This window comes from Sus scrofa, chromosome 8 (assembly GCF_054392235.1).
Source record: "Sus scrofa isolate SSC_HxYL_T2T_F1_AM1 chromosome 8, Sscrofa_HxYL_maternal_Yorkshire_Landrace_v2.0, whole genome shotgun sequence".
Classification (NCBI taxonomy): Eukaryota; Metazoa; Chordata; class Mammalia; order Artiodactyla; family Suidae; genus Sus; species Sus scrofa.
In genome coordinates, this window is record NC_139390.1 from 32,106,152 (window position 1) to 32,133,563 (window position 27,412).

The 27,412-nt window shown below is 42.4% G+C and overlaps 1 protein-coding gene and 1 non-coding gene across 51 annotated transcripts in view; both read right to left on the reverse strand.

Moving 5' to 3' along the window:
* APBB2 (amyloid beta precursor protein binding family B member 2) overlaps window positions 1-27,412 on the reverse strand; it is a 380,374-nt gene that overhangs the window by 261,644 nt on the left and 91,318 nt on the right. For 26 of the 50 annotated variants that reach the window (XM_084971890.1, XM_084971871.1, XM_084971884.1 and 23 more), the window contains exons 3-4: window positions 19,620-19,671; window positions 10,335-10,439 (exon numbers count right to left, since the gene is read on the reverse strand). The gene's annotated coding sequence lies outside the window, so the exon portion shown is untranslated. The remainder of the gene's footprint in view (window positions 1-10,334; window positions 10,440-19,619; window positions 19,672-27,412) is intronic. The other 24 variants (XM_084971889.1, XM_084971870.1, XM_084971863.1 and 21 more) reach the window with 1 other exon arrangement.
* On the reverse strand, window positions 4,621-4,727 carry LOC146400403 (U6 spliceosomal RNA). Its single transcript, XR_014813899.1, has one exon. It is a non-coding gene; the product is annotated as a U6 spliceosomal RNA (small nuclear RNA).

A 27,412-nucleotide genomic window follows, 5' to 3' on the forward strand; every position in this document is an offset into this window, starting at 1 on the left:
TTTCTTATCTATCAAATGAAGATATAGCACCATCAAATTCGTAAGGTTTCTGTGGTATTTGTGAGATGTGAAAACAATTTATGTAAAGGGCCAGGCAGGAGCCCAATAAATACGTTGTCAGAATAAATTGCCATTCTGTTCTGAGGCTCCAGATCAAAATGGAACCATCAAAATGCAATTTGCCAAAGCTGATCTTCATTTAACAACAGCTATGCATCAGGGGTGGTAACACACTGGCGGCTTCTGCTGTGGAACATCAAAGGCAGAGTTTAACGTCTAACATCTGCTTTTAAATGCAGGAAAACAACAATTAGTCCACAAGTAAAAGGGAAAGGTGAACAATCTGATTTTGTTTTTCTCATCACAATACCCGTGTATCAAGGGATTACCAGCATATAGCAGACTGCAGCTTTTTTGCAAGGCTCACATAGTGGGAGGAGGCAATTCTGGACATGTTTTTTGTTTTATTTTTTGTCTTCTTAGGGCTGCACCTGTGGCACATGGAGGTTCCCAGGCTAGGGGTCGAATGGGAGTTGTAGCTGCTGGCCCACGCCACAGCCACAGCCACGCTAGATCCTAGTGGCATCTGGGATCTACAGCCCAGCTCATGACAACGCCGGATCCTTAACCCCCTGAGCGAGGCCAGGGATCCAACCTGCGGCCTCTTGGATGCCAGTCAGATTCCGTGAGCCACAATGGCAACTCCAGGGAGATGGTTTTTAAATTCAGCATTTATTGATACTCCCGCTTTTTACCATCAAGAACACACAGGCCAAGTTTGCCCTTTACTTCAAAGGGCAAAAACTAAGCAGTCGAAAACTTCAAGCATAAGACTGAGGTTGAAGAGTATTTTTATTCAACATGCTTGTTCTAGCAATCTGAGACATAAAACCTCGAAAGGATATAACATTGGGAATATTTGTGCAACTTTAAATTTGTGACGTGTGCCTGTGATGGACAGGACTTGTCTGTCTCTGCTGTGAGCTGTGTCCTGAGGCCCGTTCTGCTGCTGCCTTACCTCCCCTCAGGCCAAACAGCAGCCTGGGGAAGAAGCGACTCCTGGGGCTCTATTTCCAGCACACCTGAACTTGCAGCCAGAGGCACTGTTTATGGTCTCTTCCCTTCCTCTTTTCCAGGAACAGCGGCAGAGACAAGCTCGAAACTTCCCCAGGGCTTGCCTGCCTTCCTCCCTCACAGCTCACGTGTGCTACTCTGCTAAAAGATGAAACAAACCCCAGAGGTCTGCAAAGCCCAGAGGCAATGCTGATGTCGGAAAAACATTTCCATTTTCTTAGACGCCATCGTGTCCTACCCTCCTCCAGCATACAGAACACAAAGCAATGCCTACTAAACTCCCTCCTTAGAGGACACAAACATAAATGCAGCAGCTACAAAAGAATGTGAGCTCTCGTTTAAAAACAACCAAGGGTCATCTTAGGATAAACTTGGGTTGCAATAGTGAACCGACAAATTCAGTCCTACAAGCTCACAATGTTGGCCCCCTTTAAAGAGTATCTGAACAAAAGTGGCTCCCATCTGAATATGGATGTTTTTTTCCCTAAATCCTCAATGAACCAGGTACCTATTATCACAACCTGTTTTCTTATCCATCCTCATTTTACAGATGCTTTCTTGCCATGAGGCACAGAATTCAGAAGCCAAGGAACTAGGGTGCAAACCTAGGCAGCTTGACCTAGGAATGTACCTCTCTTGTTGGCTAAATCTGAGTCCAACCAGGAGCAAACAGGAGTGACCATCAACAAAAAGGCTCCACGTATTTTTAAAAACTCAGGTCCTTGTCTGCAATGAATGATACTGTAGTACTTTTTATGGACTCAAAAATATCATTTAAGACAGTTTTATACCTGCCATAGCAATGAAGCAGCAAGCACAGCTTTACAGCCTCCAAAATGGCTTATAAGAAGTGCATTTTAGTCTCGGCTTTAGTTTTGGACAGCTCAAGTTGCAAATTATTTTTCAGATGAAATGGCAATTAAGAATTTCCTAGAGTTCCCGTCGTGGCTCAACGGAAACAAATCTGACTAGTATCCTTAAGGACACAGGTTCAATCCCTGTCCTTGCTCAGTGGGTTAAGGATCCGGCATTACTGTGAGCTGTGGTGTCAGTTCAAGACAGGCTCGGATCTGGCATTGCTGTAGCTGTGGCGTAGGGTGGCAGCTGTAGCTCGGATTCAACCTCTAGCCTGGGAACCTCCATATGCCGCAGGTACGGCCCAAAAAAGACAAAAAAAATAAAAAATAAAAAAAGTTTCCTAAAACTTTAGGTATCTAGATATCAAACTATTAAATTAAATAAACATCAAACTAAAATTCAATGACCCCCTTTTAAGTTACACTTGACTATAACTGCAACAGCAGCTTTATATATGTAATTTTAAAATACTGAATTTTAGGAAACTGAAATTATCTGAGATGATTCATCTTATCAACATACATTTTATTGAGCAATAAGTTATAAAAGACACACACAAAAAAGTGAATGAAACCAGATCCCAGTTCTCAAGAGCTTACGGTCTATTCAACATTATGTAAAGAACTATAATCCAATTCAAGTTAAAAACTAGAAAAGATAAAACTCAGAACAGGTTATCAGACAGATTCACGCAGGGTAATTAAGGGAGATCAACACATAGAAAAGACTACTTCTGGAGTTCCCATTGTGGCGCAGTGGTTAACGGAATCCGACTAGGAACCATGAGGTTGTGGGTTCGGTCCCTGCCCTTGCTCAGTGGGTTAAGGATCCGGCGTTGCCGTGAGCTGTGGTGTAGGCTGCAGACGCGGCTCGGATCCCGAGTTGCTGTGGCTCTGGCGTAGGCCGGCAGCTACAGCTCCGATTAGACCCCTAGCCTGGGAACCTCCATATGCCGCAGGAGCAGCCCAAGAAGTAGCAAAAAGACAAAAAAAAGAAAAAAAGAAAAAAGAAAAGACTACTTCTCAGGTTCAAGTCTTGACCAGGCCACTCCCGAGCTACGTGAGGTTAAACAAGTTGTTTGGGTTCCCGGAGCCTAAACTTCAAAATATGCATAATGAGGCAATAACACCAACCTCTGAGAATTGATAGAGGATAGAATAAAATATGTAAAGCTCTTACTATAGTTCCCAGCACACTCCCAGGGTTAATTGCTAGTAAGAGCTTCTGGTCCCAGACCTATTATTTCTCCAACTCACATGTCTGGCTGCTTCTCTTACCCATCTGTGCTCTGCCAAGGGCCCTGCCGGATCCTACTACCAACTCCCCTTTAAAGATGGCAAAACAGACCTGGGGGAGGGGAAGGGGGACATGCCCAACGCCACACAGTCAGTAAACAGAACACCACGGCCACCTCCAGACTTTTAGGCCTTAGGGTACATGGTTATTTCCTTGTCCAATCTCTGTTATTTTATAAACAACTAAAAGGCAAGTACAGCATCTTCTCGTACAAATTCTATTTACTTATTTATTTATTTGTCATTTCTAGGGCTGCACCCATGGCATATGGAGGTTCCCATGGCATATGGAGGTCCCAGGCTAGGGGTCGAATCGGAGCTGTAGCCACCAACCTATACCACAGCCACAGCAATGCCAGATCCAAGCCACATGTCTGTGACCTACACCACAGCTCACGGCAAGGCCAGATCCTTAACCCACTGAGCAAAGGCAGAGATCGAACCTGCAACCTCATGGTTAACCACTGAGCCACAGCGGGAACTCCCCCGTACAAATTTTAAAAGGTACCATCTCTCAGCAGGCCCAGGAGGACACAGTTTGTGAGTTACACGCTAGATGGCTATCAGTCCCCACCACCCAACCCTCACATATCCTTGTGCAGTGAATAACCGGCACGACCTCCCATGGCTAGCCTGGGTCTCTAGGTGTCTCTTTTTCTGTCCATATTCTACACGGCCACCCAAGTGATCTTTGTAAAACTCCTATTTAGTTGTGAAATTTCTTCTCCCTTAAAACTCTCACTGCTACATATTGCTTAAAAACTCCAAGTCTCCTGCATGGCCTAAGGGGCTCCTTACTCCTGGCACCAAGGCTTTTCCATCCCAGAGTCTACCCTGCTCTCCACCTGCCCCACACCCCAGCCACAGTGGAGTTCTCACCACTGTCCCAACAAGCCATGAGCTTCTACTCCTCTGTGCCCTGGCACCTGCTTTTCCCCACAGCCCCGATTACTCTCTACGGCTAGAGGTCGAACGGGAGCCACATCTGTGACCTATGCCACAGCTTGCGGCAACACAGGATCCTTAACCCATTGAGTGAGGCCGGGGATCGAATCTGCATCCACACAGAGACTATGTTGGGTCCTTAACCCACTGTGCCACAACAGGAATTCCTGTTGTTCTTTTTTTAATGGAATTATATCTGACTCAATGTTGTGCTAGTTTCTGGTGTACAGCAAAACGATTCCGTTATACACTTTTTCATAGTCGCTTCCATTACGGTTCATTTATAGGATATGAATATACTTCCCCAAGCTATATAGTAGGACCATGTTGCTGATCTATTTTATATACAGCAGTTTGAATTTGCTAATGCCAAACTCCGAATTTATCCCTTTCCCATTCCCTTTCCCCTTTGGTAACCATAAGCTTGTCTTCTGTGCCTGTGAGTCTGAAAAACAGGGAATACTCCATGAATTTGCATATCATCCTTGCGCAGGGGCCATGCTAATCTTCTCTGCGTTGTTCCAATTTTAGTATATGTGCTGCTGAAGCGAGCACTGGCTCTGTCTCCTAACACAGCCCTCCAGACGCGTTGCAACGCCAGCTCTTCCGTGGAGTGAACGCATTTCCTGATTCCTCAGGAAACAACTGCTCCTTCCTCAGCAGGGCTCAGGCACTTGTGAGTCTCTCTGCCGTACCAGCCCACAGGAGCCAAATGCCACACCACATGGGCTTTGAGTTAAAAAGGGTCAGACTCAGAATCCTAACTCACACATTTTCTAGCTGGATGAATGTGGGCAAGTTACTCTCCCCCCCAAGTTTCAAAGATCCCTACCCTAAGAATTACTGTGACAACCTAGTGACTCAGTGCTATGACCTCCACACTTATTCAGACAGTGAAGTCATTCTAAGAGCAGAGCACCAGAAATCTGGGTATATTTAATTGTACCACATGAACTAAGAACTATTCTACTAGGAGGAATTATGACTACATGATATGCACAGGTTCCCAAATATTTTATGTGTGTGTGTGTGTGTGTGTGTGTGTGTATAAAGAGACAAATGCATACATATTTTTAAAATCATTATTATAAATCAATCAATTAAACGCTTGTTATTTATTAACTTCTTTCCATTTGGTAGTTTAACTTTTTTTTTTTTCTTTTTTTAGGGCCAAACTGGTAGTATATGGAAGTTGCCAGGCTAGGGGTCGAATCGGAGCTGTACCTGCCAGTCCACACCACAGCCACAGCAACACCAGATCCGAGTGGCATCTGCAACCCACACCACAGCTCACAGCAATGCCGGATCCTTAACCCACCCAGCGAGGCCAGGGATTGAACCCGCATCCTCATGGATACTTGGTCGGGTTCATTACCACTGAGCCACCACGGGAAATCCATTTGCTAGATTAACTTTAGTAGTAGCAGGTACCAAAGCTTAGGAAAATATAATAGAAGAAAAAAAACTTGAAGATTAGAAAATTCTATTATTTATTTTCATTCATGATTAACATTATTGAATGTTAGTGGTCAAACATCTCATTTAAGAATATCCAGCTCACCGCTTATCACATAGTACATGTCAAATAAATGTTATTTGAATCTGAATTTGAAACCCAAATTAAGTTCCTTGAAAGCAAGGACATAACTAATTCAACGTTGAATAATGAGCTTCTAACACAGCGCCCGGCACACATAGTAATTAGGCAAAAAAATGTTAGCTAAAAAAATGAACCTAACATTGAGAAGGCACACAAAGGTCTCTAACAGATTTTGCATCTCCAATTAATGTGGATTTCAATTTGCTCCAATAAATTACATTCCTACGCTTAGGAAAGGTTTCTTTTGTACCCATCACCTCATCTGAGAGGTTCCTGGGAGGCAGAATCCTTCCTTAGGCGCAGAAATATTGATGAAGACAGCTAAGCAGGAAGAACATGTCACCTGCACTCTTGTAATATAACAAAGGGACCAAAGAAGACACAATGCTTTAAACACACACGGGTACCTGTCAAACAGTGACACTGACCATTTGGAACACATATTTAGTCCCGCGAGTCTCCAAATAAGACACGTCGGGTTATAGTAAATACTAGAAACTGTAGAAGGAGAATCCTAGTCTATTCTCTCCTTGCAGATAAAAAAGCCACTCTGCATACCTCATATATGTATACTCCCTTCTAACTGAAAGCCAGGATCACCTCAAATTAAATAAAAAGCTGGAGTTCCCATTGCGGCGCAGCGGAAACAAATCAAACTAGTAACCATGAGGTTGTGGGTTCGATCCCTGGCCTCACTCAGTGGGTTAAGGATCCAGCGTTGCTCTGAGCTGTGGTGTAGGTCACAGACGCAGCTCAGATCCTATGTTGCTGTGGCAGTGGCTGTGGCCCACAGCTCGAGCTCCGATTTGACCCCTAGCCTGGGAACCTCCGTATGCCAGGAGTGTGGCCCTAAAAAGCAAAAAAATAAATTTTTTAAAAGCTATGATTCAATTGTTTCTCTTTCACTTAAAATAATACTGTAGATAAATATTTATTAGCATAGAAATTCATTACTTACTAAGTGGAAAAGAGGAGTTCCCATCATGGATCAGCGGTTAATGAGACTAGTATCCATAAGGACTCAGGTTTGATCCCTGGCCCCACTTAGTGGGTTAAGGATCTGGCATTGCTGTGAGCTACAGTATAGGTTGCAGATGCAGCTCAGATCCCATGTGGCTGTGGTTGTGGTGTAGGCCAGCAGCTGTAGCTCTGATTCAACTCACAGTCTGGGAACCTCCATATGCCACAGGTGTGACCCTAAAAAAACAAAAAATAAATAAATAAATTTTTAAAAGTAGAAAAGAGGAGTTCCCGTTGTGGCTCAGAGGAAATGAATCTGACCAGTAACCATCAGGTTGTGGGTTCAATCCCTGGCCTCGCTCAGTGGGTTAAGGATCCGGCATTGCCGTGAGATGTGATGTACGTCGCAGACAAGGCTTGGATCCTGTGTTGCTGTGGCTGTGGCAAAGCAGCAGTAGCTCCAATTCAACCACTAGCCTGGGAACTTCCATATGCCATGGGTACAGCCCTAAAAAGGAAAAGAAAAAGAAAAAAAAGTATAAAAGAAAGGATACCAAATAATTTGTAGCATATACTACCCTCATAGTATTAACATAAAAATAAACATATATATGTCTTAAATAAGACAATAAAATAGAAGCTATTTTCTAATTCTCTTAAAATAATCCACGGCTAATTTTTCAAAAGTCCGCCTACACTTTGACAATATCATAGACTCCAGTTTCTAGAAATCTACCTCACATAATTAAACAAAATACCTGAAACAAGGAAGAGTGTGAAAACATATTTGTGATTACCAAAAAATAAAACTAGAGGAAAAAAGGCAGTGAAAAGAAAGTGTGGTGGTTGTTTAGGGTTCTGAATTTTCCCTAAAACTGAGCACTTACCTCCCCTAAAAGAAACAAACAATTCATTTAAGTATCCCGTACAGTTTTCAAAGCACTATCAGAAACATTCTGTTGGGACTTTTGTAAATTTCAAAAAGGATTTCTTCCTTCTCCCTCCCACCACCCCCACCCCCGCTCTGCCTTCGCCTTTCGTGTTTACCTCCACATAACTAGTTCTTCAGGACTAGATTTATGTGGACCATACTTATGTGTTACAACCACCTTTTTTTTTTTTTTTTAAACTTAAAGGTCAACTGTGAACATCCTTCTGTGCATATAAATTTTCACCTATGATATCACTTTTAGCAAGCAGGGATCTTCCTGCCACAATCCCTCTGGTAACACAGGGGCTGTCCTTCGCTTATTATGGTAATGAAAAGTCCTACTGATGTCTTGCTTCTACAAAATGGAAAAGTAACTTTTGTAGCATTATCACAAAAGGAATACTGTGGTGTAATAGAAGGAAAATATTCCATCAGAGACTATATGAAAGTTTATGGAGATGCTAAATTATTTGAAAAAGCTGATTAAGTAGCTTACTTTCTGGAGCTAAGTTATACTTCCAATCTAAATACCACTGCAAATATTGGAATCCTAAAGCCCAGAGAATTAATCTTTTGCTTTTCTCGTTCCAATTCTGTGGACAGATTGATGACTTCCAACATAATCCTCTTTCAAATATCCTTCCAGGATGGAATAACAACTACATGACATAGGATTTCCTTTATTTTAAGGCTAATATGTGAATACAAGGCTAAAAATGTCAACTAAGAATATTGATATTGTTTTCTAAAATTCCATTGACAATAGTATTTCACTACTGCAAATGTTTCACTGTAACAACAACAACCAACTGTGGAGAAAATTTTCAAAACCCTTGCTTTCAATGGATTTATATTTCAGCAGAGACTTGATGGCCACGAGTCATGTTTCTGTGGAATGTGTATTCTCTGTGTATGCATGTAATGTTTTTTTCAATACAAATATCTTATTTAACTTCAAAACAGCTTCATAATTAAGGACCTTTACCTTATAATTATTTCCAAGTAACATACAATTTAATTATAAATAAATTTCTATTCAAATAATATAACAATAAAACCTGATCTCACTGTGGACTGCTTCTACGGAACTTCCAGAGCAAAGTCCTCTTCTGTCTTGGTTTGGTTTTAGAAACATTTCAACTAGCTCGGTTGTACTGTCAGAAATGCAGAGGAATTGTAACACAAGGGATAAAAGTTTACAAAACTACCTAGAAGTCTAATGAACAAATATTTCTACTGTCAATGATATTATTCCTGGAACATGCCAGAAATGAGGTATGTGTGAGCGGGTATGGGCTTCGTGTGTGTGTGTGTGTGTGTGTGTGTGTGTCTGTGTCTGTGTGTGTGTCTGTGTGTGTGTTGTTTTGCTCACATTCCAAGGGGCCACTCATACTTCCAAATAGCATCTACAAAAAAGTAGATTGACGTTATTATTTTTAGGACTCATTTTACCTTTACAAAAAGATCAGGGAGTCAAACTGAGCATTATGGCCCCAAGAATTTTTTTTTTTTTTTTTTTTTTTGGTCTTTTTTGGGCCACACTTGAGGCATATGGAGGTTCCCAGGCTAGGGGTCGAATCAGAGCTGTAGCTGCTGGTCTACGCCTGAGCCACAGCAACGTCAGATCTGAGCCTCATCTGCAACCTACACCACAACTCACGGCAAGGCTGGATCCTTGACCCGCTGAGCCAGGGCACGGATCAAACCCTCAACCTCATGGTTCCTAGTCGGATTTGTTTCTGCTGCGCCACAATGGGAACCTCAAGAAATTTTTTTCTACAGGATCATCAAGCCATTTACAATGGTGTCTCTTTTTTCGTTTTTTGGGTTTTTTTAAGTTTCTTGAAAAAGTTATAAAACAATAAAACAGACAGGTGCATCAATTCTTCTAAGACCAAGCTACACGAGAGACTTATTGAACAAATGATTCTGCATTTTATCTTCCTGTCTAGACAAGAACCAAGTGGATTTCTTTTTATTCTAAACCTTTCAGAACCAAAGAGCTTATTTAAAAGGGTAAAACACCTGAAGCTCAGAAAACTGGACTCACTTTCTGTCACACCATGTTACACTGTCTTACCTTCAGAATTTCATTCATCTACTGAACACATGATAAAAGGTTTGTTTTTTTTTTTGCTTTGTTTTGTTTTTTTTTTGTTTTTTTTGCTATTTCTTAGGCCGCTCCCACGGCATATGGAGATGCCCAGGCTAGGGGTCTAATCAGAGCTGCAGCCACCGGCCTACGCCAGAGCCACAGCAACGCGGGATCCGAGCCGCGTCTGCAACCTACACCACAGCTCACGTTAATGCCAGATCCTTAACCCACTGAGCAAGGGCAGGGACCGAACCCACAACCTCATGGTTCCTAGTCGGATTCGTTAACCACTGCTCCACGACGGGAACTCCTGATAAAAGGTTTTTACCTCAACCTAGGACTCAGTTATGAAACCCCAAAGAAATGGCACAATGCAGAGAGTCATCCTAATCTCTTGAAAAGTGTCTTTTTAAGGATTCTCAAGTCCCTTTCCACGTTTCAAGTCCCTAACATAACAGCATACAACACTTACAAAAAGCCAGGAAAGAAAGGAAGTGGAAAAGCCACAGACGCACTGTTAACTTTCTGAGAGAAGTGTAACACAGTTTTTAAAAAGCAAGTCAGAAAATTACTTACTTTTCCCAGGTCTTTGGTACAAAGCTCAGAAGGCAAGTTCCCTTTCCCCACAAATCTGGTTCATTAATAGCAATCACTCAGTGAGGTCAGGCAGCCCAAGGAGACCTAGAAATTGTGCAGAGGCAAAGAGTTACCATTCAAAGTCACATTAAAAATTAAAAATCCAAACATCACATTGCTATTCGTCTCTCTGCGTAATTAAAATCCAGATTTCATTGGAATAGCTAAATGATCTATGTTAGCTATTTCTTCTTTCAGAACAATATTAAGACGACTCGCTAAATCTAGACGGTGCTTCAGCCTGTCGTCTTATTAAAGTTACTAAAGCAGGAACCACAAGGCTTTTTGGCAACCGTTCATGGTAAAAATGTCCTTCTCAGGGAGTCATAAAAAGCCACAGAGGGAGGATCTGGATTTCTAATTATACTGTGACTTGGGAGGGAAGGTCTTCCGAAATCACACTTGCCTGCCCCACCTTCCAAAGATGAGCTCATCTCACAAACACAGAAGCAGTTGTAAATAGAAGTCAACAATAACAACTTAAAATCATCAACAACTTTTATTAAATGCCCTTCAGATGTATCCATTTAAGCACACTTCGCTTTTGCAGGTGGGAATGAAAAGAGAGAGTAGTGTTAACTTTTTTCTAATAAAAGAGACAAGTGGAGTTCCTGTCGTGGCTCAGTGGTTAATGAACCCGACTAGCATCCATGAGAATATGGGTTTCATCTCTGGCCTCAATTAGCAGGTTAAGGATCCGGCATTGCCGTGAGCTGTGGTGTAGGCCAGCAGCTGTAGCTCCGATTGGACCCCTAGCCTGGGAACTTCCATATGCCTTGAGTACGGCCCTTAAAAAGACAAAATTTAAAAAAGGGACAATCTGAAAATTCTCTATGATGACAATCTCACTTAAAACCTAAGTTACTTCCCCAGCAACCCTGAGAATGAATACACAGGTAATAACTCATTCATAAGATAAATGAGCTTAGGTAGGTATAACAAATGCCACAGGTAAACCATAAGCTAAAGTGGATGTATCTGTTAGGCTCTCCCATTCTGGGCCGTAAGTTAAATGTAATTCTAAGTCTAAGCAGCATGATAAACTCATTTAAGACATAAGGGATTGAGAAATAGGTCAATTAAAAGGAGGCAGGAAGCACCACTACAGGAGGCAGTCAGAATCCCATAAATATCCACAGGTATCATTTATTATCACTGCCATTGTTACTATTACAATTTACAGTTACTGTTATATTGTTACAATTATTGTTACAATGTTATTGTTACACTTACACAGTGTTAACTCCTGTGCCTGATTCTTCTCTACCAGTTTTTACATGTATTAACTCCATTTAGGATAGAGACAAGCAGAATACACCCTAGCCATCATCAAAGTACCACAGAGCACTCAGTTCTCCTGTAACACTTATGTTTGTTCAAAGGCTGATACAGGAGGGAACAATTTGTGCCCAACTCTAATTTCTTTTCTTTCTTTCTTTTTTTTTTTTTTTTTTGTCTTTTTAGGGCTGCACCCGAGGCATATGGAGGTTTCCAAGGCTAGGGGTCCAATCAGAGCTGTAGCCACCAGCCTACACCACAGCCACAGCAACGCGAGATCCTTAACCCACTGAGCAAGGCCAGGGATCAAATCCACGTCCTCATGGAGCTAGTCATAACTGGTGAGCCACGACAGGGACTCCTAATTTCACATTCACGATTTCAGTGAATGCTTCAAGACACATTCGGTAATAGCAGATTGCACAGGGTGGAACCCAGCTGCCTACAGATACAGAGAATGCACAAAGCCCATGCCTCAAACATCCGTGAGCGATCTCAGCTTCCCAATGTGCCGAGCTACACTCCTCCACACAGGGTGCCCCAACTCCCCTTCTGATTTCAGGTAACCCTCCTCCCAGCACCTCACAATGCCTCATAAGCTGCAACCCTTTCAAGGCCTCGGTCCACAGGAAACATCAGGACTTTCTCAAGGTAAAGTGCCACATTTACTGTACTTTTTATTTATTTCTTAACCAACAAATACGTGTAAAATGTGCTCCAACTTTTTTTCAATTCCCTTTTTTTTTTTTTTTTCTTTTTAAGGGCCACACCTACAGCACATGGAAGTTCCCAGGCTAGGGGTCGAATTGGAGTGGCAGCTGCCGGCCTCACCACAGCCACAGCCATGCAGGATCTGCAACCTACACCACAGCTCAGGGCAATGCCAGATCCTTAACCCAATGAGCAGGACCAGGGATGGAACACGCATTCTCATGGCTACTAGTTGAGCTCGTTATCACTGAGCCACGACAGGAACAGCCCCATCTTATTTTTTTACTGTGTGGCTGATAAAGGTTTTTGAGTGTTAGGTCCCTGATCCCACTTTTCCCATAAACACTGGGGGTTCTACTGCATGATTCTGCATAGCACAGTGGTTTACAGAAATACATATAACTGGGAGTTCCCGTCGTGGCGCAGTGGTTAACGAATCCGACTAGGAACCATGAGGTTGCGGGTTCGGTCCCTGCCCTTGCTCAGTGGGTTGACGATCCGGCGTCGCCGTGAGCTATGGTGTAGGTTGCAGACACGGCTCGGATCCTGCATTGCTGTGGCTCTGGCGTGGGCCAGTGGCTGCAGCTCTGATTGGACCCCTGGCCTGGGAATCTCCATATGCTGCGGGAGCAGCCCAAGAAATAGCAAAAAGACAAAAAAAAAAAAAAAAATACATATAACTGGCTGTACAATAACTAGTGTTTATGGAATGCTAGTGATTTAAACCAGAGAGGTTAAATTATGATTTTCACGTATTTTCATTATGTTAAAGAGGACAGCGACACACGTAGTACAATTTTAGAAAGACTCTCACATGCTAGGTTTATAGTACCTAGTATGGATATTTTCAAGGGTCCTTTTCAGTTATGTGAAAAAATTATTTACATTCCCTCATGGTGTTAGATAAATGAAGTGTTACTGCACCATTCTGGGCAGACCAACATGATCATGTTATAAAGATAGATTCTTGCAAACAAGAGGGCTTAACTGGAATTGTTAGAAAGGACAAACTGAACTACCTGTGATTCCTTAAAACCAATAAATGTTTAAAAGATTGAATTTATCCTCAAAAAGAAAGCAAAGGATATGCATAAAGATATGTATAAAGAAGTTTTCTATTTTAAGCAATTTAAAATGTAAATATTCAGCAATGGATAAACATGTCTTTTTAATTTATAATAAAATGAGAAAATGGTTTTAAGCAGTGTTCATTGGGAATGCTGACGATGATATGTTCAATATGATCCTGATTTTGTTTAAAAGTATCTGTATCTAGAAAAGAAACTAGAATGAAAAAAAGTCAACATTTGTATCATTGCTAATTAGAACTAATTAGAGAGTTAGAGTAGAATAATTTTTACTTTCTTTGCATTTTCCTAAGGAACCCAAGTTTTCCACAGTAATCACATCCACTTTTACAATTAAAAATCACCATATGCTATATAAACTAGAACTAAAGCATTTGGTGAGAAAAAAAACCCTTTTTATCCCCACTTCAATTTCCCATGTGAAGCCAGCCAGCAGAATGAATCCCAGACCAGGCACAAGGACACCACAGGCTTCCTCCACAAGCATTAACAGATCCAATCATAGAAAGTATTTTCTATCTCACAGTTCAAAGGCAAAGATGGCCCCAACAGAGATGTTCAAAGTATACATAAATCTGTTACAGAGGCCAAAATATAATTTGCTTTTACTGGCTAAAACAGTCATGGATTTAGTAAAATCCTGATGAAAGAAGATTTTTTAATTATATAATTGTATGTAAGCTGTCTTAATGTCTGAAAGAAATTCCGTTATGACTGAAGAAATTGTGCTCTGGATAAAGCTCCTTTCAAACAAGATCAAGATTTAAGAAATACAACAAGGGATGGAAGTGGCCTTAGGGATGAACGCCTCACTCGGGGATTTTCAAATCCTAAGAAGAAAAGAGACTGGTGTTTACAACCTCCAAAAGAACTCAGTTCTATTAACATGTTCCCAAAGACCATAAAATTGGACTCTGAAAATGATCCATTTGCCAAAAATGGGGACTCCTCAGTCATGAGTTTGCTTCGTTTCATTCCATACACTGAAATCACATAAGAACTGAATGGTGAAAAGTACTCAGGAGTCAAGAGCCAACTGGGGACAATTTGGCCACCACATACCGGAGGTCACTTACCTACGCTGGCCAGCAGCACATTTAAATGATGTCTCTCTTTGATTATCAGGGTAACCTTACTGGCGTATCAAATACCCAGTAACCAGGGTGTAGAGCAGTTGCTTTAGTGTGACTCTCCATTCTCAGGAATGCATTGAGGATTAAAAATCAGTGAGTGTGTGTGTGTGGTGGTGGGGGGTTGTTTCATAAAATTGCAAAGCATCTGTAACACTCAGTGTCTACATCTGAGTAATAACTGGATTTCTGTGTACAAAGTATAGATGTACTAGTACTCTGTTCTTTTGGGTTTGTTGTTTGTTTGTTTGTTTTGTTTTTGACTTCCAAAAATACTGACTTAAACCAAAAACAAACAAGAACAAACCCTTCTGTTTCAAATTTGCTTTTGTATTTTTAAGCATTTTCAGAGATTCTCTATCGAACGGAAACAAAGCTACTGGCTTCATATTTTGTTTTATTTTGCCCTGTCTTGTTTAAGAATAGAAAAGACAAATGAACATTTTAATTATGCTGTCATACAAACAGAGATCACAGAAGTGATCCTGAGATCCGGAAAAATCAGTCAGTTAGGTTCAAGATCAGAGACATTATCATTTTATCAAGCGCATGTTGATTACCCTGGAAAACAACTTTCAAATTCTTGGCTTCTGTGTCTCACACGTTGCTGCCCCAAATGCTGCACATACGCACCTTTACTAATTTGCAACCAAGTATTATAATCAGAAAGTAAATTCAGATAGTATTTTCAATTATGAGTGTTTCAAAATGAAAACTGAAGTTTACAGACATCCATCTATACACACCTCACGCTAACTCTGAAATACTTAAGAACTTTCAGTATGGAAACTGTATTACTTAAAATGCGCTAAGAATTAGCAGTATACCTCATGGGAATACACTCTCTTAGCACTGCCAGATATAACAAGCGGCAACCAAATTTTCAGAGTCTACTGGGAAAATAAGCAGAAATTATTTTCTGAGGCTCTTTGATCACTCCCTGGGCAGAATTCCAACATACTCTAAACTGGTCGTGGCACTATCTCACTCCCCTTTTTGCATCACTGTGCCACCTCTGGTCCAAAGCCCGATGACCTTCACTTTCAGTGGCCTCTTCCTCTCACTGGTCCTTTCCTTCCAACTTCTAACGTTTCAATGGCTCCATGGGAATATTTTAGCAGAAGCTGGGGGATGGGGGAGCTTAAACAAATGCTTAATGACTTTTAACTTTCTTGGATTACTTGCATTTTTAAAGAAAAGTTTGAGTATCTAGGTCTTGTTTTTCTAAATTCCTTAGTTCACTAGAGAAATGGTTGGGTCCAGGCCTAAAGGTAAGGAAAGTACAGATAAGCCTGGAACATCTTTTTTGTCAGAAAGCTCTTGCTCAAATGTTAATGCAGACATGACAAAAGGACTTAGGAGCTGCCTTGAAAGGGCTCCCGCTAACCAAATGTGGGACAGATTGAACAACAAAAAGAATGATATGGATAAATTATACTCATTCTTTTTTTTTTTTTTTTTGTCTTTTGTCTTTGGAGGTTCCGCACCCATGGCATATGAGGTTCCCAGGCTAGGGGTCGAATCAGAGCTACAGCTGCCGGCCTACACCACAGCAACACCAGATCCGAGCCGCATCTGTGACTACACCACAGCTTACAGCAACGCTGGATCCTTAACCCACCGAGCAAGGCCAGGGATCAAACCCGCACTCTCATGGTTCCAGTCGGATTCGTTTCCACTGTGCCACAAAGGGGAATGCTTCATTTTTTTTTTTTTTTAAAGGAACCATAAAAACCACAGCTATTTATGAAAAAGGCGACAGTGGCTTTACAAAGAAAGCCGGCTAGTAAACACCAAAGGAATAGACGAAAGAGAAAACCCCAATTTGCAACCACCATGGCAGTGATTGATTCAGTCAAGGGTCATTAATGGACACTAAAACCATTAGGGGAAGGGTTCCTGTGGAACAGGATACGCACACAGCCTCAGAGTATCGCCCTGCTGATTGCTATCACTCACCAAGGGGAAGAGTCCTTTAGAATGGAGAACCCTGGCAGACCACCTTAACCACGTGAGGGCTGCCATAGTCAATTACAGGGTCATTGAATGTCACCTGTCTCCACAGCAACTATGTAGGATGTCTGTCAAAAGGCTTAATCTGTATCTCATCATAAAGTAACAATCAAACAAATCTAGATAGTGATACTTTCTACAACACAATTGTCGTAGACTTTTTCCAAGATACCAGTGCCATGAATGACAAAAAGAAAGACACAGTGACTGTTCGGGATTAAAGAAAAAGAGGCAGAAAGTAACGAACGATTGTTGATGAATCTTGAATGGCGAGAGGGATTATAAAAGACATTACTGGAATAACTGGGGCAATCTGAATTGCTACGATGACTTATGTGGGAGAGTATTTTTCTGCTTGGGAGATACACGGTGAAGTATTTTGGTGAAACATTGTGATCTCTACAACTAACTCAAAGAGTTGAGCAAAAATATTTTGAAGTGTGTGTATGCAGAGACAAAGACAGGGATAAAACAAATCTGGCAAAATGTTAGCATTTTATATGGCAGACTGGTTGTAACCTACGAAAGCCAGTAACTACGGTTCCTAGTAGGCATGTCTCTATTCCCGATGAAGGGAGCTCAGAAAGGAGCTTAGGGCTGAAAGGAAACTGACACAAATAGAAATAGAGACCACTGACATTAAAGCATTTAGCACACTTTTCAAAAACCTTTCTCCAATTCATCTGTCCTCTGTAACAATGAATGGCCTTTAGTTGGAAGGAAGAAGATTGAGAAAGAAAAAGACACCCAAGGAAGAGGATGACAATGGATACAAATGAGCCACAGAAAAGTGCAGTTCTCCTCCACACACAGATTTTTTTTTTCTTCTTTTGTAGTCACATCCGTGGCATATGGAGTTCCTGAGCCAGGGATTGAATCCGAGCCGCAGCCATGACCTATGCCACAGCTGCGGCAATGCTGGATCCTTAACCTAGTGTACCACAGTGGAAACTCCTTCTCCCCACATTTTGAGGAAGAGGTAGGTAGGTCTCAAGATTTAAAAAAGTCTGGCTTGCTTTCCATCCTGGTGAGAAACTCTGAGTAGATGGGGACATTTCCAGTGAGCCTGAAAGAGTCCCTTTGCAAGATTTATACTGACCGAACACCCTCACCTGGCCAAGCCTAGACCAGGGGGGCACGTATCTGAATCACGACTCATATGGGCAAACATGCAGCCCAGACCTGCAGTTTTCAGCAGCTGCCTCAAACTGAATGTCTCAGAAACGGAATTCTCCTCCTCCACACCTGACCCCTTGTTTCTGTTACCTCTCTTAGCTTCTCTCGTCTCAGAACCACAGTTTTGTCTTTCACTCTGGTTCCCATTCACCCGTTCTTCATGGCCTCTCTTCCTTGTCCACATCCTCAAGGCCATACTGGCCCCAAGGCCTCTCATAGTTCAGGTAGAAAAAAACCAGCCTCTCTTTTCTGTTTCTCCTCAGTGTTTATCTACCGCACTCACTTGGCTTTTTTTTTTTTTTTTTTCCTTTTTAGGGACACCCCTGAGACACATGGAGGTTCCCAGGCTAGGGGTCGAATCGGAGCTGCAGCTGCCAGCCTACACCACAGCTCACGGCAACACCAGATCCTTAACCCACTGAGTGAGGCCAGGGATCGAACCTGCATCCTCATGGCTGCTAGTCAGGTTCGTTACTGCTAAGCCACAACGGGAACTCCAGCACTTTTTAAATACTTTTGTCACATAGCATTAATTCTGCATTCACTCTAGGCTAGTGTTTTACTATGTTACCTCATTTAAAAATCCCTGGAATTCTGTGAAATCGTCTACCTTATTTCATGTCCATCTACGAACGCCGTGGATACTCAGGTGAAATAACTTGTCTGAGGTCATGGAGCTGTAAAGTTGCCATTCAGACCCCGATCTTCTGGTTCTACCCTAATACCAAGGTGCTTTAAATTTTATTTATCATTTTAAACACTGTCTCCTGTCCTTAAATCAAGCACAGAATCCTTGAAGGAACAGATCCATTTTATCCAACTTTGTGCTCTCTCCAGAGCCCAGCAATACTCATAACTCATGTTCACTGAATTATATTTCAAGACTCAGCCCAGAGACCATTTTTCTTTCTGACTTCCAGCCCCATCTCTGCAGAACAAGCCACCCCCTCCTCCAAGCCCTATGTACGCTTCTACTGCAGAATATGCAAGCCTTGACTGCTGCCTATCTGCCCTGGAACACAGTAGGCACTTAATGAATGTTCACTGAATGAAATGTTGATGCCTGAGACAACGGGGTTCCTTATCAAGGCTGCTATTTGTCTTGCCAGAAAACTGACCTCATTTTTATCTTTATCACATACTGTGGAAATTATTTTAAGAAAGAGTGACAGGGAAATGGAGAAAAACAGAATGCTGGTCTTTGGGTCCTACCCACTTTGCCTGCTGCCCTGGAGATCTATGATCTGGAGAAGCGCGACCAAATTTTAATGTCTACATAATGTCATTCAATACAAATTACAACTCAGTATGTCTGTGGCGAAGCCCATGATTCTGCATTTCTTTCTTTCTGGGGGCCAGGGGTGGGGCAAATGAGAGGCTAACCAAGATTCTGTATCTCTAACGAGCTCCCAAGAGATGTCAATGCTGCTGATACAGACCACGCTTTTAAGGAGCAAAAAATCCTGGACTGTAATAGTGCAACTGTGCCCATTCAAAGAGACACAGCATGCAGACTAAATAACCAGACGTAACTCACAGAGGGTTAACTCTAGTTATCTCTGGGCTGCTTCTTTCCGCGTGTCTATAATTTCCAAGTGATGACTCTTGCTGATGGAAATAAAATTTTTAAAAGCTATATATACATGTGTATTTAAAAAAAAAAAAAAAAAAAACCTGTACTTTGAGACATTTCTACTCTGCATGGCTACATCTTTATTGAAGCAACGAAAATACCTAAAGGACCAGACTTGGGAAATGACAAGACGGTGAATTTCGCGATTCCCTGTCTGCTCATTTTAACATGCAGATTAACATAAAACAGTAATTACCCTTAGCAAGCAGTCACCACCACAAGCATTGTTTTTCCTCAGGTTCCTTCCCCTTAAAAGAAAGAGAAAGAATCCATTCAGTTGGAAGACAATAAAAGGCAAACCAGAAAAACCAAGCAGGCGCTACATTGAACTTCTTCCAAGTGGGTCAACAGAACCGTGTGAAGTTGCGGCAGAGGTGGGAATGGGCTTCTGCCAGCAGAGGCAGGGTGGGCTGGGTTCCCCAACAAGGCTAAGTGGAATAAATTAAAGCGGCACTCCCTGCACACCTGCAAGTGAGGTGGAAAGAAATGATCCTCGGAGGAGCCCCCTTCCAAGGTGTAACAAGGAGAGATCATTAGGAAAAGGCAATTAGAGGGTACATGTTGGCAACAAAGCACTCCCCAGACACCCACCTCCTCCTCTCTGTGCAGTGCCAGAGGATGCCAGTTTTTCCTGTGAGGTGCAAAAGTTGTAGCCCTGGGTATCTCATGCCCACTCCCAGACCCGCAGCTATTCCAGACACTTGCCGGGCCATGGCTGGCTGGGACTCAGGTAAGGCCAAAAGCAAAGGAGGTGCCCAGCCACCCTGCGGCATAACCAGAGTGTCCCTGGTGAAAGGAGAACCAGCAAGCATCTGTGTCCTCTGTTTTCCAACTCACGGGCCAAAGTGACTTTTTGCCTTAAATGTTGTGACACTCACTGGGAAATTACCCAAAAGGATTGGAACTTAGCGTCTGGACAGCTTATATATACAAGGGGACTAAAAATCACTGTTCTGTGTCTCTTACTAGGGATATGGTTCAGATATGTGAAGTTTACACATGCTAGACATTCAGCTCAAGTGAAAACAGTTAAGTCATTGCATCTCTACGGAATTCCGTGAGTATACATACAGCTAGACCACTCAAGGCAAGTATGTGCCGAGGTATTTTTAAAAAACTGACCACTTGAGATTTCAAAAGTAGTCCCAAAGTCATCATCTTGATAGGAGAATCTGCTTGGACTTGCTTATATTGGTTTTATCAAAATTCAAGATTGTTTTTGATTTACATGGATGATAGACAGGGGTGGTGGGGTGGGGGTGCTAATTTTCTCAGTGCTCCAAAGCCTGAAAGTCTTAACATTTTAGTTGGAATTTTAAATTTAAAGAGACTTAAGAGGTATGACAATCAAATAAAATGCAATACATAGTCTTTTGCTTGGATTCTGGTTTAAAGAAAAAAAAAATTTTTTTTTTTGTCTCTTGTCTTTATAGGGCCGCATCCACAGCATATAGAGATTCTCAGGTTTGGGGTCTAATCAGAGCTGTTGCTGCCGGCCTACAACAGAGCCACAGCAACACCAGATCCGAGCCACGTCTGTGACCTACACCACAGCTCACGGCAACTCGGGATCCTTCACTCACTGAGCGAGGCCAGGGATCGAACCCGCAACCTCATGGTTACTAGCCAGATTCATTTCCGCTGCGCCGCGACGGGAACTCCCTAAAATTTTTTTTAATGCTAAAGACTTAGGGGAATAAGTGGGAAATTTGACTATGCACTGACAATAAATGATATTTGGGGACTATGATTAATTTTGAGGGGCATCATAATAGTACTGCATTTACATAAGGCAGCTTCTTTATTTCTTGGAGATGCGTGCTAAAATATTAGGGGGTAAAGTGTCATGAGATCTAAAATCTATTTTTAAATGGTTCAGCAAAAAATATGTATATGTACATTCATACAGATGAAGTAAACAAGAAAAAAATGTTAAGAATTGAAATCAGATAAGGATTCTATAGGTGTTCATTGCAGTATTTTTTCCACTTGTTTCTATTTTTGAAAACTTTGAGAATTAAAAGTTTAAATTTAGGAGTTCCCATCGTGGCGCAGTGGTTAAGGAATCTGACTAGGAACCATGACGTTGCGGGTTCAATCCGCCTTGCTTAGTGGTTAAGGATCTGGCATTGCCGTGAGCTGTGGTGTAGGTCACAGACGTGGCTCAGATTCTGAGTTGCTGTGGCTGTGGTGTAGGCTGGCAGCTACAGCTCCGATTAGACCCCTAGCCTGAAAACCTCCATATGCCACGCGAGCAGCCCAAGAAATGGCAAAAAAAAAAAAAAAAGTTTAAATTTATATCAAAAACTGTACTGACCCTATAGTTTTATCTCCTTCTTCCGACTGTCTTGTCATATTAGACCACGGTCCATCTATAGCACATAATTTTCCTTCCTCCAAAAGACATTCTCTAACGCTTCCCCACCTCTGTACCTTTGTGTAGTATATTCTCTCCACCTGGCACTTTCTCTGGGCACTGTGCCTCTGGCAAAAGCTAACTTATGCTTATTTTTGGAGAGGGGGCCTTTTTAGGGTCTCACCTACGGCACATGGAGGTTCCCAGGCTAGGGGTTGGATTGGAGCTGTAGCCACCGGCCTACACCAGAGCCACAGCAACTCGGGATCCTTAACCCACTGAGCAAGGCCAGGTGTGAAAACCACATCATCATGGGTATTAACAGTTCTGAACCCCCGAGCCACAGTAGGAACTCCCAAAGCTGACTTATTCTTTGAGGTCAATCTCAAATGCCATCTCCTCTAGGAAAACTTTCCTAACCTCTGCCCCAGCTCTATGCATCTCCCCTTTTCTGATTCCCAGTGATGTTTTGTACCTCTCCTCTCATGTCTCACATTCTATATAAACTGAAGGTGACATTTATTGAGAGCATCGCACGTGTGAGGCCCTGGTCACAAGTTTGCACGTGTATTCTTTTCTTCACTCATTTCTCTCCTAGCCCACTGAGGTAGGAACTAACATCACCCTCTTTCCACAGCTCAGGCAACAGGCTTTGAGAGGCTGGGTAACTTACCCAAGCACGGGTTAGTTAAGTGCCAGTGCCAGGCTTTATTCAAACACAGCCCATCTGCTTCCAAACTCTTAAAAGCACTAGTGTACACGTCATGTGCCTGGTGGCCTATCCTTCCCCACTATATTATAACAAGGGCAGGTAGAGCATCTTATTTGGTTATTCCCTCAACCAACAGTTGTTTGAAAAGCCACTCTTATCAGGAAACAACTTTCCTATCTAATGGGATAAAGTGGTGAATGAAAAGGACAGGGTTTTTTGTTTTGTTTTGTTTTTGCTTTTGATTTTTAGGGCCCCACCCAAGGCATATGGAAGTTCCCAGGCTAGGGGTCAAATCAGAGCTACAGCTGCCAGCCTACACCCCAGCCACAGCAATGCGGGATCCGAGCCGCGTCTGTGACCTACACTACAGCTCACAGCAGCACCAGATCCTAACCCACTGAGTGAGGCCAGCAATCGAACCCACATCCTCATGGATCCTAGTTGGATCTGTTTCTGTTGCACCACAACAGGAACTCTGAAAAGGACAGTTTCTGACCTAGGTAAAAACCAAGGAAATCTGAAAACACTATGGACATTAGTTAATAATAACATACCAGCACTGGTTCATTAATTGTGACAAATATTAAAGTAGGCTGTTAATAACAGTGGAAACGTGGTGAGAGGGTTTTTATGAGAACTCTACATGATTGCCTCAATCTCTCTGTAAATTTAAAACTGTTCTAAAAAAAAAGATTATTTTAAAAAAGGAAAAAAGAGTGACTACGAGGTCAGTTCCCTTAATTGGCTCATAAACCACCTATAACACAAATTGCAAAGAAGAGCGATTCAGTCAGCTTAGGAAAGGGGGCGGCGGTGTCACAAGTGACTAGGGCCTGTTGGGGGAACGAATTTGAACTCGGATCTCCAGCCGAGTGGGTGGCACATTTTTTTTTTTAAACCTCACCTCCCCTCATACAACACCCACATGCCACAGGCTCTAGATTCTCCAGCTTAATTCACTGTGTTTCAATCAATACATCTCCCACTTCTGTAAGTCAAGTTCTTAAAGTAAGTTTCAGACTCTAGGAATTTTTGTTTTGTTTTGTTTTGTTTGCCTTTTCTTGAGTCGCTCCCGTGGCATATGGGGGTTTCCAGGCTAGGGGTCTAATCGGAGTTGTTTCTGCCGGCCTAAGCCACAGCCACAGCAACGCCAGATCCAAGCCAAGTCTGTGACCTATACGGCGGCTCACGGCAACACCGGATCCTTAATCCACTGAGCAAGGCCAGGGATGGAACCTGCAACCTCATGGTTCCTAGTCAGATTCGTTAACCCCTGAACCATAATGGGAACTCCTGGGAAGTTAATTTTTTTTTAACTGTTGATAATTTTCTTAAAAAAAAAAAAATCACAGGGTTCCAGTCCCATGCTCTACAGGCATCTCAAACCCAGACCTGCAGCACCTCCACCTTGACATACTCCACAATCCTATGTCTGATTCTGCCCTAAAGAAGGGAACTCAGCCTTTCAGATACTGTTCAGGGACTTCACTCCACTTTAATAATGCTTCTCTCCCCTGCATTTGTGAGATCAGCTACACTGCCACATAGAAAAGCCTTCCTATGTGGGGCTGGCCCAATATAATAAATCCCCATGAGTAACAGTAATTCTTTTTTTTAGAGCAAACGCCTGAAAAACTACAGATGAACCAGGAAGGACACAGACCACTGAAGATGTGTAAATATTATTTAAGACACCACTGGACAATATTATCCACAATAAGAAGTAACAACATTGGAGTTCCCCTTGTGGCTCTGTGGAAACAAATCCAACTAGTAACCATGAGGTTTCGGGTTGTACCCCTGGCCTCGCTCAGTGGGTTAAGGATCTGTTGTTGCCGTGAGCTGTGGTGAAGGTCAAAGACACAGCTTGGCTCCTGTGTTGCTGTGGCTGTGGCGTAGACTGGCAGCTATAGCTCCTGTCCAACCCCTAGCCTGAGAACCTCCATATGCCCTGGGTGTGGCCCTAAAAAGAAAAAGAAAAGAAAAGAAAAGAAAAGGAAAAGAAGTAGTAACAACGCTGAGGGTATTTCACTGTTTCTGGTGGTAAAGCAGTATGGCCATTTTCTAGATGAGGAAAACTGAGGCTGGCAAGTGAAGTCAGAACTCATTCTAACACCTCACCGCATGACTTTGTTCCACTGGGGATGCTGCAAGGCCTGGCTCAAAGGGCTGTGCTTTTTTACGCTCTCCCGTCACAATGTCAGGACCTCCCTGTAACTGCCTCTGGAGGCGCTCTTTCTCTGCATGGATCTGTTGATGCATCCACTCTCCTGAGAATGATATACACCGACTCAGGACCCGGGCCCTGCCTCACACTTGCTTCACCTGCCACTTGTGAACACAAAGCCCGGCGGAGGGGGTGCACCCCAAGCCCGAAGACTCAGGACCACAGGAGTGAGCCTGTCCTGCAACACGTACCCACAGGCCAGAGCCATGAAACAAAAACATACCCTGTTCTGGTGCTTGAAAACGAATGGGATGTTCCAGATGCCTTTTTTCCTTGACTTTCAAGCAAAATAAATTATGTTTAAGTTTTACAACATAGCTGATCACCATAAATAGAAAAGAGAGGGTTCTGTGCCCCCACCCCCAACCCCGAGTCCTCAGCTGGGCCTCTCCAATCGGGGGCCAAGAACATTTGGGGAATGTGCCACCCAGAACTTGGTTTTCGTCCAGATTCCAGAAACAGGAGTTTTGCCATCGATAGAGCTTGAGTTCCTCCTGCAGGAACCACCCTCTACAAAATAACACTGAACATGGGTTGGTACACATTCCTCTTTCTATAGACTTGTTGGCCACGATGCCCATTCTGTTATGAGAATCGTGGGTTCTTGGACTCTCAGTCAAGTGAAAAGTCAAGTATGTTTAAAATATCAAGTCATCTTAAAAAATTCTTCTCTCACCTCCCCCCCCACCCCTCCCCCCATACGACATATAAAGGTCTGTGACTTTGCACAACCGCTCCTGCCTTGAAAGGAAACCAAAGGTTCCCGGTGCCCCCGGGACATCACAGGAGTTGCTGCAAGAAGCAGTTTTCTGAATGGTACTTCTGTGTCTTCAACTGTTTTAATATGCCCCACGGTGGAAAGCTAAAACCACTGGATCAAAGAGGCTAAAAATCAATGCTTGCTTTGTTTCTTCTTAACCAGAATAACCAAAACTGAACACAGTTCACCAAGGTTTTAAATTTCTGTCTCACTGGGTTTTTCCTTCTGTGTCCAACTATACAAGAGACTTCAAAAAAAATTTTTTTGCAAATGTTCAACTCTACCCATCAGGAACACATGTGCTTTGAATTTGTCAGGAATGAAAGATGAGATTGTGTGGGGCCTTCCAAACCCTTCCTTGTGTACCCAATGGCATATATTGTAGGATTGCTCCTCTACACCCATGAGAAAAGTGATCACAGTACCCGAGGGACTTTAAGGAGGCGTGTGTGTTTATGCACGCTCATGGGTGGTGTGTCTGTGGGGGGCAGGGGTGAGGGTGGGAGAGAGCAAGCGACAGAGCGCTGGAACGTCTAAAAGTGTCACCCGTGTCTCCTAAGATCTAAGATTTCACTTGCCTCTCCATGTTTCCAATATGTTCTTTGCTCCAGGAAGCTGACCCCTTTAACAGGCTCCCTCAAAGCTATTCTGAGGACAGAGAACAAAGAGGAGGCACAACCCTCCCCAACTTCAAAGAACACTACAAAGCTGCAGTAATCAAAACAGCATGGTATTGGCAGAGAAACAGTCATGCGGATCCATGCAACAGAACAGAAAGCCCAGAAATAAGCCCATACACTTACGGTCAATCCATCGTCAACCAAAGAGCAAGAAGATACAATGGAGACGATCCGCAAGTGGTGCTGGGAAAGCTGGGCCACCACAGGTAAACCGGTGAAGTTAGAACTCACCCTCACAGTACATACAAAAATAAACTGAAATGGTTTAAAGACCTAAATATAAGACATGACACCAAAAAAGCCTAGAAGAGATTACATAGGCAAAACATTCTCAGACATCAATTGTAGCATATTTTCTTAGACCAGTCTCCCAAGACAAAAAAAATAAATAAATAAAGGCGAAAGTAAACAAATGGGACCTAATCAAACGTACAAGTTTTTGCAAAGGAAACCACCAACAAAACAAAAAGACAACCTATGGAAGGGGAGGAAATACGTGCAAAGAATGCATTGACAAGAGGTTAATTTCCAAAATATTGAAACAGCTCATACAACTCAAAATGAAAAAAACCCACAGAAACCAGTCGAAACATGGGCAGAAGACCCAAATAGACATTTCGCCAAAGAAGACATACAGATGACTAAAAGGCACATGGAAAAATGCCTAACATTTCTAATTATTAGAGAAATGCAAATCAAAACCACAAAGAGGTATATAACCTCACAGGGGTCAGAATGGCCATCATCAAAAATCTACAAATAATAAATGCTAGAGAGCGTGTGGGAAAAGGGAACTCTACACTGTTGAAGCTTCTTTAAAAAACTAAAAATTGAGCTACCACATGATCCAGCAATCCCACTTCTGGGCATATATCCAGGAATGATGAAAACTCTAATTTGAAAACATACATGCAGCCCAATGTTCATAGCAGCACTATTCACAATAACCAAGACATGGGAAAAACCTCAATGTCCATCACCAAATGAATGGATAAAGAGGCGGTATATATATATACATATATACAGTGGAATATTACTCAACCATAAAAAAGGATGGAATGTTGCTACTGGCCACAACATGGATGGACCTATGAGATTATCAAACTAAGTGAAGTCATCAAGCCATGGAGAGATAGAATAATACAAACGAATACATGTCCAAAACAGAAACAGACTCACAGACATAGAAAACAAGCTTACAGTTACTGAGAGGGAAAGTGTGGGGGTGGTAAATTAAGGGTATGGGATTAACAG